Source organism: Schistocerca nitens, chromosome 1, assembly GCF_023898315.1.
Source record: "Schistocerca nitens isolate TAMUIC-IGC-003100 chromosome 1, iqSchNite1.1, whole genome shotgun sequence".
Classification (NCBI taxonomy): Eukaryota; Metazoa; Arthropoda; class Insecta; order Orthoptera; family Acrididae; genus Schistocerca; species Schistocerca nitens.
The window spans coordinates 658,938,291-658,958,100 of NC_064614.1; the positions used below are offsets into that span (position 1 = coordinate 658,938,291).

Below are 19,810 nucleotides of genomic sequence, written 5' to 3' on the forward strand. Positions count from 1 at the left end.
ACGCTGCGCTTAACCTAGCGTTGTCAGTTACCGGGGTAAGAAACGGCTGGAGCGATGGCGTGGAACAGAGACAGGGAGCACACTGGCGACACAACATATCGTTCTCCATCACTTCCAATACGAAACGTTATCGCTCAGCCGCCTTCTTATTTGCAAAGCACTGTGAGCTGACTTGTACCCTTAATAGATCTTAGTTTGAAAAAAAAATCCTGCGAATATTTAATTGCAGTACACCATTGTGCCGGCTGGGGTGGCCGAGCGGTTCTAGGCGCTGCAGTCTGGGACCGCGCGACCGCTACGGTCGCAGGTTCGAATCCTGCCTCGGGCATGGGTGTATGTAATGTCCTTAGGTTAGGTTTAAGTAGTTCTACGTCTAGGGGGACTGATGACCTCAGCAGTTTATTCCCATAGTGCGGAGAGCCATTTGAACCATTTACACCATTGTGTGCAAATGAATCGCTGTGTGTGGGAAAACGGGAAAAGAAGAGAATCGAAGGTTTTGCAACGTTACTGGTGTTTTTTTTTCTTTTTTTTTCTCGTGATCCAATAAACTTCCTTGACCTAACATTCGCTCCAGACCTGCGTTGGATATCTTTAGAGGTGCTGCTCGTTTTTTCTTTTCTTTTTAGCCTGGCCAACATACATGTGCATTTAAAATGTGCTATTAAATACGTATCCTGAAAATTAACTGGAACGATGAGATGAGAAATTAGTGTTTTCACAGGCTCTTCGAAGATAGGAATATTTGGAATGCACTAAACAAAAAAGGAGAGAGAATAAAACTACGAGTATTAAGATGTCAGAAAATAACATCCTGGTCACTAGAGGCGTCCATAAACGGCAATTTTAAGGAAAGTCAGATACTGAGATGTATCCGTCTAATAACTGAGTACGTTGGTAGTTGGTGCTACACTCAGATGAAGAGATTGGTAAATAAGAGGAAATAGTGGAGGGCCTCATCGAATCACTCGTAAGCTCTATCTCTAACATTAGTGAAACAGTATTTTCTATTCTTCAGTGAAATATTACCCTAAACAGAATGGATATCCTAACTTAGTAGACGACTGAAAAAATAAACTCACTTGAGTTAAATCTAGTCTTCTACTCGCAGGCAAGTTAAATAAAACCGTCTCTCCCTCTTTCTCTCTCCCCCTCCTTCCCTCTCTCTCTCTCTCTCTCTCTCTCTCTCACACACACACACACACACACAGACGCACATACAGACACACACACACACACACACACACACACACACACACACACACATTTTTTTTCAAAGGCTGTGTTTTAATTGACTTCATTATTTATATGTCACGCTTCATCTTCAATAATGTTTATTTCTTTATCCTTTCAAGTGAAATTCGAGTCATATGATTCTACCATCATGTATTTAGGTTAAATGATTGTATAGTCTTCTCCATATGTTGTCGCATACACTGCCTGACAAAAAAGTGAAGCAACCAGAAGAAATGGCCGGACGTTAATGTAAGTTTGTACATGTTCACATCATAGGCCAGTAGGTAAATGAGTAGAGTTGCAATTCTCTTCGACAATTAGAACAGCCAAGAGACTCCATTAGTGTCGTTGGGGTTATTGTTGTTATACTCCGTTCATAATAAGAATAAACCTGATGTAAACATTACACGAAGTATTCTTCCGCATTTGCTAGGACCTCATTGGATCTCGTTTCACGTGGAGCGGAAACCAAGCTTTCTCGAGTTCATTCAAGTACGATAATGAGGATAAGTTTTACACTGTGCGTTACGTGCACATCGACTCAGAGATAATACGGGGCAACAGCTTTACCGGTGCATGTATCTTGGACAGCACTGTCCAGGCAAGTGATCCAACTAACTTGCAGTGATGTGAAGAGTCGCAGTAAAGACGTAAAAAGAGACGAGGAGAGAACAATATAGCTTTGAATCCCATTTAAATTTGAAACGAAGGAAATAACAAATGGTAAAACTTAGGCTTCTTAGGTAATCAAATGGTTCAAATGGCTCTGAGCACTTTGGGACTTAACATCTGAGGTCATCAGTTCCCTAGAACTTAGAACCACTTAAACCTAACTAACCTAAGGACATCACACACAGCCATGCCCGAGGCAGGATTCGAACCTGCGACTGTAGCGGTCGCGCGGTTCCAGACTGTAGCGCCTAGAACCGCTCGGCCACAACGGCCGGCTTCCTGGAGCTGGCGCGTCTGTTTCGGCTACGCTTTTATGACAGGCAGTTCTGCATTTCGCAATCGTTCAGCAGTGACGTGTCACAAAGCTTCGTGCAATAGTTCCAGTACGTTTGGCAACTTAAATGTCTTGTTATTTCTCGCGGGAAATTCCTTAACTTGGCTCTAGATCAATTCTATTGGGTTCAGATTGCAGCGTTAAGGTGACAACTGTAAAAACGCAACATGTGTACACTGTGCTCGACGCCGTGGAAATTATTGCTTTCTATGTTTCTGCAATACTTATCATTCTGGCTCGCGTGAGACCACATCTGTCCTACAAAACAATGGGCATATTCAAACAAAGAGTATTTTATTTTTCATTTTTTCCCAGACAGTTCAATTGTGTAATGATTTCTTAACTTCAACAATCTTTTGTGAAAGATCGATGATTAAGAATGTATATTTTCAATGAAAACCAGAATTTTGCATGAGATATGTTATTAGAAACTAGAAGATGTGCGTTTTTCTTGAAAAATGATGGCTAAGTGTGAGTTACTTACCATATATCTGATGAATTTCAAATTTAAATGATTTAGGTATTGAAACCGAACAAAAAAATTAGTGTTCTACGGTTTTCGAACCGCTGCCCGCCACCACGCCCGTTTATTAATCTTTGTCGGTACTGATTACGCCACGCATATAATTAAGTTACTTTGTCTCATATTTAGCATACTATTTCTAAAAAAAACCGTCAAAGCTTATTTTTCTCTGTAATCTTGTGGAAACATTAAGGACAACTTGTTTCTAATCATTAACGGTGTTCCACGTGCGTGTTTCACTACGAAGCAGGAAGCAGTGTCATCCATTCTCACGGTACGTATGAACAGCGAGACAATTAGAACATAAGTAACGTTTACAGAGGCTGTGAGTGTACACAGTTTTTGAAATAAAAATTACGTAGCTAAAATACGATTAAGAAAAACGTTGATACATACGAATGTATTAAAGTTTCACACACGGTGACGCAGCAATAAGATTTCGAATACATAAGTTGGACCTACTTCCAAGTGCGGAACAGTATCAGAAAATGTCAAGGTCTAGTTACAACAGGTGTGTGCTTCTTGTCTCAGGAGAGTGTACAACGGCTTCATGTCCGCAGGTCGTCGTCTAGTGGCTAGCGTTGCTGCCTCTGGCTCACGGGGTCCCGTGTTCGATTCCCGGCTGGGTTGGGGATTTTCTCTGCCCGGGGACTTGGGCGTTTGTGTTGTTCTCATCATTTAATATTTATCATCATATGTGACAATCGCTAGACTGGACTGCGTAAAAAAAAAAAGTGGGACTTTGTACGGGCGCTGATGACCGCGCAGTTGAGCGCCCCACAAACCTACGTGGGCTCCTACTGCCATCTTCTTTGTAAATTTGGCCCCATTTTGTAATCGCTGAAGTAACATCACATAACCTTTCACCCAGCGAAGTTCCGACACGTGTCCTGCTCCCCTTCTGCGTGCTTCACTTACTCTGTCAGGCAATGTTCATTACTCCACATGTACCTGAGTTTCAAATCTCTTGGAGCTTATCGTTTGTACTTAAATTATCATGCTGGGTTATACACTCGTAATAATGACGGTTCGCTTGAAAAGGTCAAAGTACTCGTTGTCGAAATTGGTCAAGCCTAACGTACAGTCAGATATGTTGAAATAGAATGATTGCCTTGCATGTAAGACGGTCTCATTTAAACAAATGGCTCTGAGCACTACGGGACTCAACTGCTGTGGTCATAAGTCCCCTAGAACTTAGAACTACTTAAACCTAACTAACCTAAGGACAGCACACAACACCCAACCATCACGAGGCAGAGAAAATCCCTGACCCCGCCGGGAATCGAACCCGGGAACCCGGGCGTGGGAAGCGAGAACGCTACCGCACGACCACGAGATGCGGGCCTCATTTAAACAATGCGAGAACAAAGGACTATTCATTTTTGTGTTGTCCTGGGATTCTTGTCAAGACGTGCAATATGAACGTCCGTAAGAGTGAGAAAGCTACGTCATAGCATCTGGTTAAGACGTCTGAAATCGGCGTTCCAATATAGCGGGGATATGTTTATACCAGGCGGCGAGCATAACGGTTTTCACTACGGCGTGGCTTATCTGGAAAGCCTGTCCGAATGCACATGTTTACACCGAATGTGTTTTCATTGCCTCGTTTTACTCCGGAGATGTTTGCATGCATAACTCAGAAGATTATTTTCGGAGTATAATCGTGTGTAAGACGGGGAAGGCTAGCCGTACGATCATGAATATCTGCGCGTCGGGATAACTTCCACCGATATTCGCTGATGCTACAGACACGACATATGTACCACCAGTATATATGTGTTAAGATCAAGTAAACAACGATAAACTTGCCTGCATATCTCTCTAATACCTAGTGTCCTAACAACCTGAGGCAGTCTCAACCGTAAAGTGACGGTGCACCACACTATCGAACGTCTAATTCCTCATCCCCAAAGATAGTGTGAAAGGTAAGTGTAATGAAGTCGTAGCACTGGCATGTACATTTGACTATTTACAATACCTAAAATAGTTAACAGTAACACAAAAATAAATAAAAAACATAGTTCAAGCAACGTACCTCACTTCAGTTGCTGGTAATTGACACCAGTACACAAAAACTATATGAGTTCACTGCTCTGTTCACCGAAATTCCTCCTCACTGGATTATTTACCCCACCAAATCCACTTTCTTTGTTGTGCGAGGTTTCTTTATCTTCTGTTATAGATAACTTGAGTTACTCGCCTTGCTATTTGCATCCAACTTTAACGTGTCAATTTTTGCTAAACTTCAACATTTTACATATTTCACTATCACTTTAAACTTTCGTTGGTATAAAGGTCTCAAGTTTCCAACCAAGTGAGTTCGTCGGAGTGACGTGACGTTTCGGTTATTGTCACTACCGTCATCTTGTTGTGAGTCTCGGATGTAGCTCGCAGTCTATTGCGACCAGTAACGGGTTAGAAGCAGAGCCACCACCTCTGTTTACGAGGTCATTGCCAGTCCTAATTTCAGTGGCTTCCTTTAATATTCTGTCCCAAAATCCACTGGTCTTGCAAATTACTTCCTTGGCTTTCAACACGGTAGCTAGAAAACACGGTGGAATCTGCGCGAACAGTCGCAAGCTGTGACGGTGACGTCACAGACGAACCTGCTACTGCTCTGTGAAGCCGCCTCTGTGACAACGTACTGTCACTGCGTTTTTCGGTGAATACAAAGTTATTTACTTGAAAGTGCTCGAAATAGCGAAGTGCTCGAATTAAAATGGTCGCAAGGAAAGGACGCAATCTTTACTCTATAATTTTCGCTTTGTACATCTAAGTAGAAACGATAAAAATAAAGATTTACCAGTGGGATTAAAACTCAGAGTGAATGAATATCGATGACAACATTTGCTGATCACCTTCTTCTCTTTCGCGACAGAAAGAAATGAGAACCTATCGAAAGTGACAAACAATTTACTGACTACAGAAACTGGGCTGCGAGTAAAAGAAAGATTTAGGCATTGAAGACGAAAAGGATTGAGATTAGTGATACACTTAAGACCAGAGCTGAAGGCCACGTATCAGATCACATAATTCTGCTACCGAGGAAGCAAAACGACGCACCACGGAAGAAGTAAGTGGGATATAACAATCAGACTAGCACAGACAAAGAAAGCATTTCTCGTTATGTCTGCCAGTGTCAAACTTAGGCCTTAATTTGGGGAACAAGTTTCTGAGGAGGTGAATCATGGAGTGGGGGGAAACCAGGGAAAGAATAGCATCGAAGAGTTTGAGTTGTGGTGGTAGAGAAGGATGTTGAAAGTTAAAGTTAGGCGGACTGAATGCTAAAAAGTGCGTGAACTGATAAGAAATAAGGAGCTTCTCCACAGAATAAGTAAGGACAGCAAACCATAGAAACAGGAGGCACAGAATGATACATGTGTTACTGCATCAAGAAAGAACTTGCATGATATCAGAGGCAACTGAAGAAATCAAAAACCACAGGTAAAGACTGAAGTTGAAATATGTCCAACAAATAATTGAGAATTATGAATATTTCTCGGGTATTCAACCGGGTGCTGCTATCCAGAAAGCGTTATATTTCGGCAAGCCGACTTCTTGTCATCTACAGGCGTTCCTGATGACTTCAGAAACTGTCATATGCATTGATATGTCTCGAATTTAACACAGAACATCTGCGTCAGAAAAAAAAGTAGTGGGGGAGGGAGTGGTGGGTGAGAAAACGAAATAACCGCAACTCCTGATTCCGTTGCCAATATTTGTTCTAAAATTAGGCATCACACCTTTAACGTGCATACACCTATGTCGCTCCCAAAGTCTTATAAGGGTGTTGCGGCGTAAACAGATTAGCCGAAAGAATCAATGAAGAGGCAGTTTCTCACTACAAGTCGCAAGCGTTAACGGCGTAAACTTCTGTTGCAACAGTGCCTCGTCCGCAGTGGATATCGTTGAACCGTTATCTACTGCATACCTTTGGTAATTATACGGTTTTTCATTTTTGTGCTTTCTAGCTACTTACAGAAAATCTGCATCCTCTTGCAGTGGAGTTACATCAGTCGTTGTTACTAAACATCTGATAAAATTTTCCTTATAAAAATGGGAATTTAATAACCTCACGCAGTAATAAACTGTAGGGCATTTCTTTAAACGTCCGTGTGTATGTGGTGAGACTTAAAGGAGAAATACACTTATTAAATATTATGCTTACCATTCAACTTCTTTGATTGGCATCGAAGAGCAACGTAATGACGTTTGTGATATCTATAGAAAAAATAATTTCAACAGGTTCTGCATTTACGTTACAGACTAGTTATTACAGGTATACGTATTAAATATTCACGTAAAATTGTAAAATATTTTATCACAATCAGTCCGTTCTGTTCAATATATAAGTATTACGAAAAAATATGAAGGTAAATCTGCTAACTCGCGAACAACGCAGACTGAGTAATTTCTAAAGTGCTATGTTAGAACGTAAAACCTGTATTAATGTTCTCTTCTAAACGACAGTTCGAATGTTATTATGAGCACGATCTGTTTTAACCATCTCGGATATCAATTCTTTACTGTGATGCTGCATTTTAGGTTATCCGCAGCAATATTTTAGTCAATATTCTTTATTCACGCTAATAGTTTCATGCACTTTGGCATTGTGTTTCAAGTCTCAATTCTGCTTGTTTACTGTTTTGCCTCATTGGTTGCAACCTTCGTGTGTGAACATTTTTGAATAACGCATAGAGCCTGTAATCTGGGAATTTCCTCGTAGCCACAGACATTTAAATCACAAAGTCAGTGCAGAATTCTTGAATAATGGCTCTAAAACAATCCTTTCGCATGAAAAAGACTGATTTTTGTAATACGACGGTAAATAGGAAATGAGAACCATACTGTTACTGGAAGAGACAGATTACGAAGAATATAATTAAGAAATTTTAATAAGTGATGTCTATCGTTCATTTCAACGGCTTGTTATTCATAACTGCTGGCGTGGTTTTGGTGTACACATGAATTTCCGAAAAAGATATGAAAAGCGTCCTTAGAAGTGATATTATAAATCTTTTTCTATAGGCAAACTATAGTTGATGAGAAACGGCGGTTATTCTAAAGCGGTACGTTTATTACTAAATTTACTCAAAAATCGCAAATTAAGAGAAATCTACTTAATACCTAATTTTAGACCGGTAGCGCCTTCCCGAAGATTGACAGAGTTTTTATCACTTACTTTTCTGTCAGTCACTTTCATCTGTTGTTTCTATTAAGAACTTTATCTTGATCTAGAGGAGTACGACGATAGGAATAATCTCGAACTTTTTTTTTTTTTTGGGTCATCAGTCTTCTGACTTGGCTGATGCGGCCCGCCACAAATTCCTCGAACTTACTATTATATCTGTTTGTCAGTCAGAGCTCGTATTTATTCTTTCGTGGATAGTGGCCTCTGCGCTCCTAGACGTCTCCGACATACACGCTGATGTCGATTACCTAGCGTATAATAAAATCCATATTTTATAGTAAAATCCGTATATTTGCTCCGTTGTACCAATCTATTCATCTGAGAGTAGCACCTACACCCAAGACCCTCAATTATTTGCCTTATGCAATCCAATCTGATCCCCTGTAAATCTGACACGCTACTGAAACGCGGATGATAAACAGTTCAGACTAGGAAGAGAATAGAAGCTTTTGAAATGTAGGGCTACAGAAGTGTCCTGGAGATTAAACGGGTAGATCACCTAAATAATGCCCGCATCTCGTGGTCGTGCGGTAACGTTCTCGCTTCCCACGCCCGGGTTCCCGGGTTCGATTCCCGGCGGGGTCAGGGATTTTCTCTGCCTCGTGATGGCTGGGTGTTGTGTAATGTCCTTAGGTTAGTTAGGTTTAAGTAGTTCTAAGTTCTAGGGGACTGATGACCATAGATGTTAAGTCCCATAGTGCTCAGAGCCATTTGAATTTGAACCTAAATAATGAGGAGGTGCTGAACGTAATTGGGGAGAAAACAATTAGTGGCACAACTAGACTACAAGAAGGCATCGGTTGGTAGGCATCAGGCAATTGCTACTATGGTAATGGAGGGAAGTGCGGGGGTAAAAAAATATAGAGGGAGACTGTAAGAAGTTTCAAGTGGATGTACGAGGTGTGCCCAGATGGAAAGGAGGCTATTGTTATATGTAAAGGAATTTTAATAACAATAATTACAGTTCATGTGGGACAGTACAACTATATGTAAGTGCCATAGATATTTATATATCGAACTCAGTGCGTGGGAAAGGAGTAGACGGCTCCAATGTCGAAACTCTTGGGTTGCCGACGGATTCAGTTCTTTATTGTGTCCTGCACTTTCTTGTCACAGGTTAAATTCTGACATCGGATATTGTTTCAATGTGCTGAAGATATACGAGTAACATGGGAATGTATCTGGAGGATGTTCCAAGAACCTCTACCGAAATTTTTGAAAGAACTGGAGTGTCTTCTTGGCTGCACGGTTCGCGCGGCTGCCCCCGTCGGATGTTCGAGTCCTCCCACAGCCATGGATGTGTGTGTTGTCCTTATCGTAAGTTAGTTTAAGTTAGATTAAGTAGTGTGTAAGCCTAGGGACCGATGAACTCAGCAGTTTGGTCCCATAGAAACTTACCATTAATTTCCAAATTTCTATCCTGGAGAAGCACTATCTCGTTCGAGACCTTGACCATGAGCCTGTTCTTGATGGCCTGTTCGAGCGTCAGCAACGTGTTTCAGCTTTTAGCCAGTCGATGAGTAGAGGTCCTTCCCACAGAAAAAGAAACTCAGCATCATTTTTCCGTTCGGGACAGACTGGGCTTTACCGGACGAGGGGAGCCGGGATGCCGCCATTCTATGCTCGTCCGTTTGGAGACAGGGTCACTATGTTTCACCATATGCCACGATCTGATCAATGAAATCCATTCCTTGCTCCAAGTATCACAAAGGATGGCTCAGGCAAACACCAGTTTTCGCTGTCTTTTGATTCTCTGAAAGATGCTTAGGTACCTACTGTGCACAAACTTTGTCTTAACGAAGCTTCTGTTGGATCATGTGATGCACAATTTCTTTCCTTATCCACAGTTTAGCTCGAATGTCGTCTGGGATGATCGAATGATTCGTCCGGAAGAGCTCCTCCACAGCCGAAATGGTGGCGCTTGTGGTGACGATGTGCACACGCCCAGGGCGTGGCATCACCTCATAATCATCAGGACGCTGCCACCAACGGAATATTGTGCACCGTACGAGACACTGTTCTCCATAGAAATCCTTCATTATGAGATACATTTGATAAGCTTTCTCCGCTTCTGCGCGGAGAAATTGAACAAACGCTTTTACTGCTGATCGGGAGGATCCATCATGCAACGAACTGTGGAAACAACTCATCAGAAATGAGGATATTGCTAAGAAACCATTAACCCTATCACTAAAACTAGGAATTCCACCACGCCATCTCTCGGCAAAGACATTCCGTCACTGGGATTACATCCAGCACCGCTACAGCGAAGGCCTTCTTTTTACTTTGGCGTACCTTATTGGTTGCTGCAGTTATTCCGAGACGGAGGTGCTCGCATATTATATACTGCAGAACTGCAGGACGCTAGTATTTGGACTGAAGACCCTGACAAAATATCCCCTCTAGTATTGAGGAAGCTATTCCCTTATGTCTTAACACCTTCTCTACCATCAAATTCTTGTTTATAGTTAATGTTATCCGTAAATTTCTTTCCTCTCCTATTCTGCCGAGAATCTTCTATTTCTTACCTTAGCAGTGCATTTCACTTTTTAACATTCTTTTGTAATATCGTATCTCAAACGCTTAAATTTCTTTTCCTGTTTTCCAACAGTCCACCATTCACATCCATACAACGAACATTCACAGAAATTTCTTTCTCAAGGTAAGGTCCATCTTTGATATACTCGTATGTGTTCATCCCGTTCAGCAGGTGTTGAAATCCTTCACTTTCAGAGAAAACCGCAATGTAATCAGCGTATTTTATCATTGATATCCTTTCTTCTTGAGTTTTATCGCTCTTCTGATTCCTAATGTTGTTTCCTTCATTGCTTCCACAGTGAGCAGTAGGGACTAAGTACTGCACCCTCAAATTTACGTTTTTAATTCCAGCACTTCTCTCTTGGTGTTCCATTCTTACAGTCCTCGCTTGGTTTTCATACATATTGGATTTAACCGTCTTCCTCTACTGGGCACATCAATTTCTTTTGAGAATTTCAAACATCTTGAATCATTTTACATTGTCAATAGCTTCTTCCAGGTTCACATACCAAATAAAGTTGTCTTGATTTTCTTGTTACCAATATCAAGCGTAGCATTATAACTGTCTCTCTGGTTCCTTCATATTTCCTAAAGTTTTACCGTTTGTCTTCTACCTGATCATCAGCTTTTTCTTAAAAGCATATACATGGCGATTCAGCTGCCCCTACTGATGGGTTTTATGCAGCCCACAACACCTTCAAATATAAATTGCAAGATTTTTATATCATATCACTCACTAAGAGCAGACTATTAATCCTACAGAAAACATGAAAGTAACCTTTTCGTAGGAAATTTAGTGTATTAAAATTTTGTACTGGGAAACGTTTTCGCTAGAGGCTGTAGTTTTCGAAGTATTCAAGAAAAATGTATCAAAGTCACCTTCAAACGTGTTTTTCCTTGGATAACTCGAAAAGTGTGGCGTCCAGCGAATATGTATCCCATTACAAAATTTTATTACATTAAATTTTCTATAAAAAGGTCATGTAGTTTGCAAGTAGCGAGCGAGAGAATATGAAAATCTCGTATGTGGTTTTTGAAGGCATTGCATTGCAGGTTGCATAAAACCCATCAGTAGGGGCAGCTGAATCAGCTGTCAGCGATTTGGAAACATGAGCGGTTGATTGTGCATTTATCTGACTCTGCTATTTCAGGACTGTGAGTACTGCATTCTTGTCTCATACTCACTAACTTCTTTGATTACCATAGCCCACAACGACTTTCGAAATTCCGCAGGAGCGTTATCTGTTCCTTCTACTTTATTTGTCATCCAAAGCTCTGTCAAAATTTGGCCGTGCAGCATACGCTTTATATCACCCAAATCGACACACATTTCATCTGCTATCATTTTGCTTTTGTAATTCATTCTAGATATACTTTACAATTTAAGTAGTACCAGCATTTAAGTAACCTGCGGTAAAGAACCAGGACGATAAAATAATGTATGGAGGATATAAGATACCACACAGATGATTCATTTATATGCTTATGGTGCCTTGTTAGGTCTTAAGCAGGGTTTAACTATAATAGAAGGTAGAGTTTTATTATGCGAAAGCTATAAATCTCATTGTATTGACACGAATGTAGGAAGTATTTAAAACTGCTTGGCTAGTACTGACGATGTTACACGAAAATAATGTTGGAGGTATAAAAGAAAAAAGTCAAGAGAAATGAAGAAAATGCACACGTGCTTCCCAGAATGGCAACATATACTTGGGAATTATTTTGGCTGATACTTTCGGTTGTACTGTTCTGTTTCAAAGCTCTGTAGCACCTTCTACAATAAAAGAACACCATTTGAGGCACTCCTCAAATAAGAAAAAAAATATAATTCTTATCTCACAAAATTATCTTGTCTACTTAAAATAATGTATATACAGTCATATTATTTAAAATGATATTGTTAATCGACCACTTCTTGCGTTCCGGGATAAATGCTTCAAATGTTCATAGTGAAGTGCAGAAGCAGGATGAAAAGCACTTGTAGCGGGTGAGTACAGGGTTATCGACACAATATCAAAATGGGTAACGCAGGAGTAGACATTTTACAATCGTTAAAACCATCGCTAAATGAACAGAATCTGAATAACTTTCTTCAAGAAACGTTGAATGCGAGCGCCGGTAGGCTGCGCAAAACATCGGCTGCAGCCTATTGGTGAACGTCACCGCGGCTGCGGCGAACGTGCGCCCTCAAGAGATCGCTGTGACGTCAGAGGCGGGGCTCTCTGACGTCACGGGTCGGGCACGGCAGCGCCGCCGTCGGAGGTCTGCGTAAACACGGGCACGCACGCGCGCCGCTCTGCGGTCTGGCGTGACGTCACGCCCGTGACGGTGAACCGCGTGCTGTGACGTAGGAGTCGCGGCTTGTGCCAGAAAGCGGCGCAACCTCCTCTCCCCCTCCTCCCCCCCCCCATTTTCCCGCTCCCTCACCCTACCCCATCCTGCCAACAGAAAATACGCAGCACCTATGACTGAACCCGGTGGATCTACGTCACCGGCTACGAATCAGACACGAGGGCACATTCTGTAAACTACCTCTGGCGCATTATTGTGAAACGAACTGCAAATAAAATTTGTTTCTGCTTATTTGGAACTAACGTTGTTCACAAGGTGAAGTGCTACCTACTATGAAAGGAATGTCGACCGTGACAAAGTACCGATGCCTATGAGTCTAAGGACGGATCGCATACAGTAGTCAAGTGCATTTTATTGCTTTAGTTTGGAGCGACATATTCGCGAAATTGAAGCTTCATTGCCAGATTCGCAAAATTTTCTTGCTTCGGTATGGTATTTGGCTTCATTTTGTGACTATAGTTTCTACATCTACATTATTACTCCGAAAACAACATTTCATCATGTACCAAAAAATACTTGAGTACTAATATCATTTATTCCGGTTTGCTGTTCGTGGACGGGATTTGCGACAATAAGTAAATATCTATAAAACTATAATCTTTCTAATTTTAATGGAATGATAATTATTTGCGATATACGCGACGGGAAGTAATATGTTTTTTGATTCGTCGTGAAGCTTTTCAAGACTATTCGTGATATACAACGTCATTCCTCCACCGTATCTCACTGGAGATGGTTTACCTCTTCTTGTGAAAGATTTTCACGACCGAACAAACCTGTGACGAATCTCGAAGCTCTTCTTTCCATATCCTGTACATCATCTTTTAATTAACTTTGTAAGGGTCTCATACAGACATGCAGTAGTCTGCAATTGGCGTGGTTTGTAGGCGATCTCATTTGCTGACAAATTACTCTTCCGTACTAATTCTTCAGAGGTTATCAGCCCAGCTTCTGTCATTCCCAAAAATAGATTTATGTGGCTGTTCCGCAAGGCAGTATATGATAAAACGAGTAATTTTCGTAAACCAAACTGTCATTAACGACACAATCAGATCGAATACACTTGAAACTACGTCGCAATTGTTAACGCACTGGAGTCATAATCAGCGTGAAAGCAGTTCTTATACACTCCGGGCACCATTACTTAATTTTGCCCACCAGATGGTTGTCTCCAATAGATAACGGTCGATTTCCTTCTCCTTTCTGATTTCAGTCGGAACTTTTGCTCTACCTCTAGTACCACAGACGTCGACGGTGTAATAAGCTCCAAACTTCTTCAGTATGAAGACGACTACAGTACCGAACGTATCACTGACACAATAATTAACATGCAACAATGTCTTATTGTAGTTCCTTTATTTATCACTAGTGAGGCTCTTGAACGAACTGACAAGTACAGCGTTGGATTGACGCCTATGTTAAATATGTCCAAAAACAGAAAAAATCCCAGGGGAAGACAACCTCAATGTGGAATTATTTAAATACGTCATTCATGTTATGATATTTAAATACGGTTCAGAATCATTATTCTTAAATCTACTAAAATTTGGTAAATACTTACTCGAAATAAAACGATATACCAGAAAATTGGCAAACTGCAGTAGTTACTCAGTTATTTAAAAAACGGATCTGCAAAATGTCTGACAGTTATCGAGGTATTAGTCTTCTGAAACTCTGAATACAAGTTATATGTGAAAATAATTAGAAATAGAATAAAGATACTTTTAGAAACGTTTCTTAGAGAAGAACAGAATGGGTTTCGGATGAGAAGATCTTGCTTGGACTGTGTTTTCCAGTTTGCCATTGAAAGACACATAGAATAGAATCATCCCACTTATTTGGAAAGTAAGTTCAGGTAGGTCTTGAAATGGAACCACTGTGAAAAATCAGAGCTGTTTGATTTGCAACAGTTAGACAGTTAGCTACGCCTTCCAGCCACCTCTCTACATAGACACCGCTTCGACCTAGACGTCTGTCGTAGCGTTGTACCAACTTTCCAATACCCCCATCATAGAAGACAGCCTTCTGTGCTTTCCGCCAATTCTCTACGCTGATCTACAGCTCGTTGTATCTTCCAAGACGTTGTCTTCAAGCCAGCTGTAAATGTGAGCAGAGATGAAACTCAGAAGGAGCCAACTGCGGGCTGTATGGTGGATGATCAATACTTCCCATCAAAAACGCTGCAGGAGCTTCTTCACTGCCCCTGCAGAGTGCGGCCGAGAATTGTTACAAAGAAGGAATCGTATGAGAGTTATGTGGGCTGCATGATATCAGGCGAAATATCAGGCGAAGTCTCTCACCAGGCACTACCAGGTATTTTTTAGGCATCTTTACTTGCTAACCGTGCCCTCTAACTTGAAGAGAGCGACCTGGCCCGACACATCTGGGCAAAGCTTCACTGGATTTCCACTGTGGTTCTACGACGAATCGGACCTTAATAAACGAATAATCATCGTACTTTCCTGTCCTTAGCTGACATGAAATGATTTAGAAGTGTGAAGCACAACATGTCTCTTATGTGTGTTGTGAGATATGTCAACCAGGCCGCAAGAACGAGCACTGCAGAAAGGCAGTAATTCTGTAAGCGAGTTCCAGGCCAGAGTTGAAGCCACAAGACCGAATACCTCAGATACGTTTAATGTCTCTGGAGCCGCTTGGTGTAAAGCAGCATATAATCAGTTGCCAGCGTTAATTATATATATGTGTGTGTGTGTGCGTGTTTGTGTGTGTGTGTGTGTGTGTGTGTGTGTGTGTATACAGGAGAGTAGTTGCAGGTAGGAACCTAGTTAAATATAAAATAAATGTAACTCGAAGCAGTTTAACATAGACAAAGCTTATTTAGTGAGGAACCGTGATGGAGGAAGGATGGAGTGCTTCTGCGGGCGCTGACAGGGACAGACAGACGTGTCTTGGTGATACCGCAGTGGGCTTTGCGAGGCGGGGTGGTCGCTCGGAGCGCGGGCTGGGGGCCACACAAAGCGCCCACGCCGGCTGTCGCCGCCTAACGGAGCGGAAATGAAAAGTGTCCCAGATACCGCGGAACGGGGGCACCCGTGCACTCCCGCATAAATGAAAATAATTACTCCAGAAAGTACGTGTGAAAAGCTTCGCGCCATCCGAGCCGCTTTTAAATTCGTTCTGGCGCATTCGTCAACTTTTACCGTTATCGAAAATTTACATTCCTAATGCTTCGTATTAAGATTTAAGATTTCGGATTAAGATTTAGTTGCCTTGCTCAGCATTTCGCGGTTGCTAGAGGGTTATGTTTTTGGAAGAGTGTGTTTCTCATGCTCGTCACTTTTCGTTGTGTTCCGGTAGGAGAGGTCTGTTCATTGAAACAGTTAAAGTTTGAACAATTACTTTGCATTTATCCGTTGGTATAATTTTTGTTTGTTTTATTCACTAGTTACACAAGAGTCCTGAACAGTGCACCTTTCAAGGAAAACTCTGTTGTTCAAATGGCTCTGAGCACTATGGGACTTAACATCTGAGGTCATCAGTCCCCTAGAAATTACAACTACTTAAACCTAACTAACCTAAGGACATCACACACATCCATGCCCGAGGCAGGATTCGAACCTGCGACCGTAGCGGTCGCGCGGTTCCAGACTGAAGCTCCCACAACCGCTCGGCCACACCGGCCGGCAAACACTGTTGTTGTTTTTATTCCGAAGAGTGGTTGGATGCAGCTCTCTACGCTACTCTATCCTATGCTGGCCTTTTCGTCTCTGCATAGTTACTGCAACCAACATCCATCGGAACCTGCTAAATGTAGACAAGTTTTATCCTCCTCCTACAGTATCCACTGTCTCCCTCCCACCGCCATCCCCTTCGCGCACACACACTTCTCCCCGGTCCCCTTTCGATCCAGTGCCTCTTTATTAGCTACCCGATCTAACCGTCTAATCTTCAGCATTCTTCTGTAGTACCACATTTCAAAAGCTTCTGTTCTCTTCTTGTCTGTACTGCTTGTCGTCCACCTTTCACCTCCGTACAAGGCAACATTCCAGACGAAATTTATATTCGGCATTAAAAAGTTACTTTCTTTTCAGAAATGCTTGTCTTGCTGCTGGCAGTCTGCATTTTATATACGCTCTACTTCTGCCACCATCAGCTATTTTCTATCCCAAATATCAAAACTCATCACTACTTTTACTGTCTCGTTTCCTAATCTAATCCCTTCACCACCGAGAACATTCTATAGCCCTTGTTTTACATTTTTGTTTTATCTTATAGCCTCTGTGCGACAGCTACAAGACGCACAGAAAATATCTTGAAAAAAAACAACATATTTATACCATCAGCTGTACGAGTGTATGTTTATTCTCTACCGGTCTCGATTACTGTAATCATCCTCACAGGAGAAAAACAGTACACATCAATGGATCAAACATACAATTTTGTCACATATGAGTAAACCGCATGCAGAACATATAAAATTGCGTTAATATTCCATCTTAACATAGTCCACACAAATGCGCTGTGCTTTGGCAGAATTACAGTAGTACACAGCTGGTGATACATTCACACTTAATAATTCACAGGTATAATGCGTCAATTATTAAGTATGCAGGTGTCACATGACACACTCACCAATGTGTCCCTACAACCCACCCCTTCTTTTAGTCAGGTTGTGCTACATACCTCTTTCGTTCAACATTCTGCAGCAGCACCACGTTTCAAAGGGTCTTATTTCCTCCGTCTCTATCCATCTCCTCCTCTTTCCTTTCTCCGGCCATCCGCTCCTTTCCCCTCTGTCTGACCTCCCCCATTTAAGTCCATATCCTCCTCGCCCCGCTGTCTCTTCCTCACTCCTCTATCTCCTCGTTCCCCCTCTTTCTCTACATCTTCTCCTCCCCCTCTCCCTATCCACTGTCTCCTCCCTCTCTGTCTGTCAATCTGCTCTTCCTCTTCTATCTTTGTCTCCTCCTCCCCTATCTGTGCCCATCTCCTCCTATCACCTCCATATCTATTCATTTCGTCCAACCCCCTTTTTTCTCAACATTGTTACCTCTGCCCCATTAGAGGTTGTTGGTTCTTAACCCCACAGTATTTCTTTGCAGTTGTATGTAGTGTAGTAAGTTAGATTCAAATAGATCCAGGGGATTAGGACGACCTTTTATACTAATGGATTTGCCGCATACGCATATGACACATACATTTCACATATATTTAAGATATTTCACACATATTTATACACATAGTTCATCTGTATCCTCTAGCAGATTTCGCAGTTTTTTTATTATTTTTTTTTACGCAGCTCAATGTTGATGACGTCATACCTCCTGAACTAAGTGTCATACAACGATACGATTTTGGAGGTACATGCAGTGGTGATTGTGAATACTGTCTGCAAAGGGTGTCGCGAATAGGATTAGTAGTGATGAAATAATAAATTAAAACGTCATGCCTGCTGCATCAGTTTTACTCCATGACCAGTGAAAATATGGAGAGCGATGAACTTTTTCTTTTCATCATTTTATAGGGCTGTCAGCGAGAAAAAGTTTCCTAAAGGTTTAAAATCATGTGTAAAGTCATGTGTCAATCTGGGAACAGAAGGCAGCGTGTGGAGGAAGGGACATAACTGGTGCAGGTAGTTACGTGATCCCTCCAGTGCTGCTGTAAGTCATTATTGTGAGGTGATGCGTATAAACCAATACGTTGTAAGCAATCAGCGCAAGTAAGATGCGTCAACTGGAGACGTTGGAGAATTGTGAAAAGGATATTTGAGTGACTGTGCCCATGACCATACCGTGAATGAATTAACCATATTCGTTAATGTATGAAAGCAAACTCTTCAACAAGTTATGGTTTGCCACTCGCAGACACGTAACACAGCATAAAAACGGTGATCGTACAAAGAGCCTAATCGACAGGGACTGAAGGCAAATGCCACACCTTGCCAATGACAATCGATATAAAACCCGACAGCAATCTCTACTGTCAGTGAGGGCAGGACCATCTGAAACAGGTCCCGTGGGAACTGTTCCTCGCAAAAGGCTATTGCTCAAAATGGCATTCAGGAGGACGACGGTTCAAATTCTCTTCTGCCCCATCAGACTTAGTTTTCCATGATACCGTGATACCCTAAATCACTTAAGGCGAATGCGTGGATGGTTCTTTTGAAATAGGCATGGCCATTTTCCTTTCCCACTCTTCCACAATCCAGGCTTTACTCCGTCTCCGGTGACCTCTTTGCCGACGGGACGTTAGATGCTAGTCTTGCTTTCTTCTTTCTTGCAATATGGCACGTTGAGGTGGGCGCCTTCAATGGGTCAAGAACACAGACACTTAGCAGTAGGGGTGTATTGTGATCCGAAGAGTTCATGTTTTGTCCCTCTTCAAATGATGTAAGGTGTCAATTACACCGACTGTCCAACGAGGCGTTTCTCTCAGAGTGCGTAGAGGGTGTAGTTCAGAACGCAAGTGGTTCTGTGACGTTTGGGGGTGTTTTTCAAACCATTAACAAAGTCAACCCTTTCACGCTACCGTGAACCAGTTACGTTCTTCTGTGTTTTTAGAGAAGTTACAAGGCGGGCGACTAACGTGAATGGATCATAATTACGTTCAGTAATTGCACCAAACATGAATCCTCTGCAGCTCTTTCTGCACTTCCCTACAGTGTTCTGCCGTCGCTACCGACATGTAGGCAACATCATCATATGTGAACGATGACTCTGAGAGTAAATAAATGTAACATATTATCCATAAAAGGCGGAGAAACCCACTAGACGTTACAGAATTGGTGGCAAATAACTGAATGCACTAACACCTGTGGAATATAGGTTTGTTATAATCAAACTTCCGCTACGTGAGTATGTACACATCTAGTTAAGAGTTAACAGGTGTAGAAAATCGAGCAATCATAGGACAATGAAATAGTGTGGAAATTGAGGGGCTGAGTGTACATGTTGTATAAGTGCTTGCCAAAGCAAACTGAGTGAATAATTACCAAAATTAAATG

At 41.8% G+C, this 19,810-nt stretch overlaps 1 protein-coding gene across 3 annotated transcripts in view; it reads left to right on the forward strand.

Moving 5' to 3' along the window:
* LOC126258990 (leukocyte tyrosine kinase receptor-like) overlaps window positions 1-19,810 on the forward strand; it is a 717,375-nt gene that overhangs the window by 137,307 nt on the left and 560,258 nt on the right. The window lies entirely within an intron of this gene.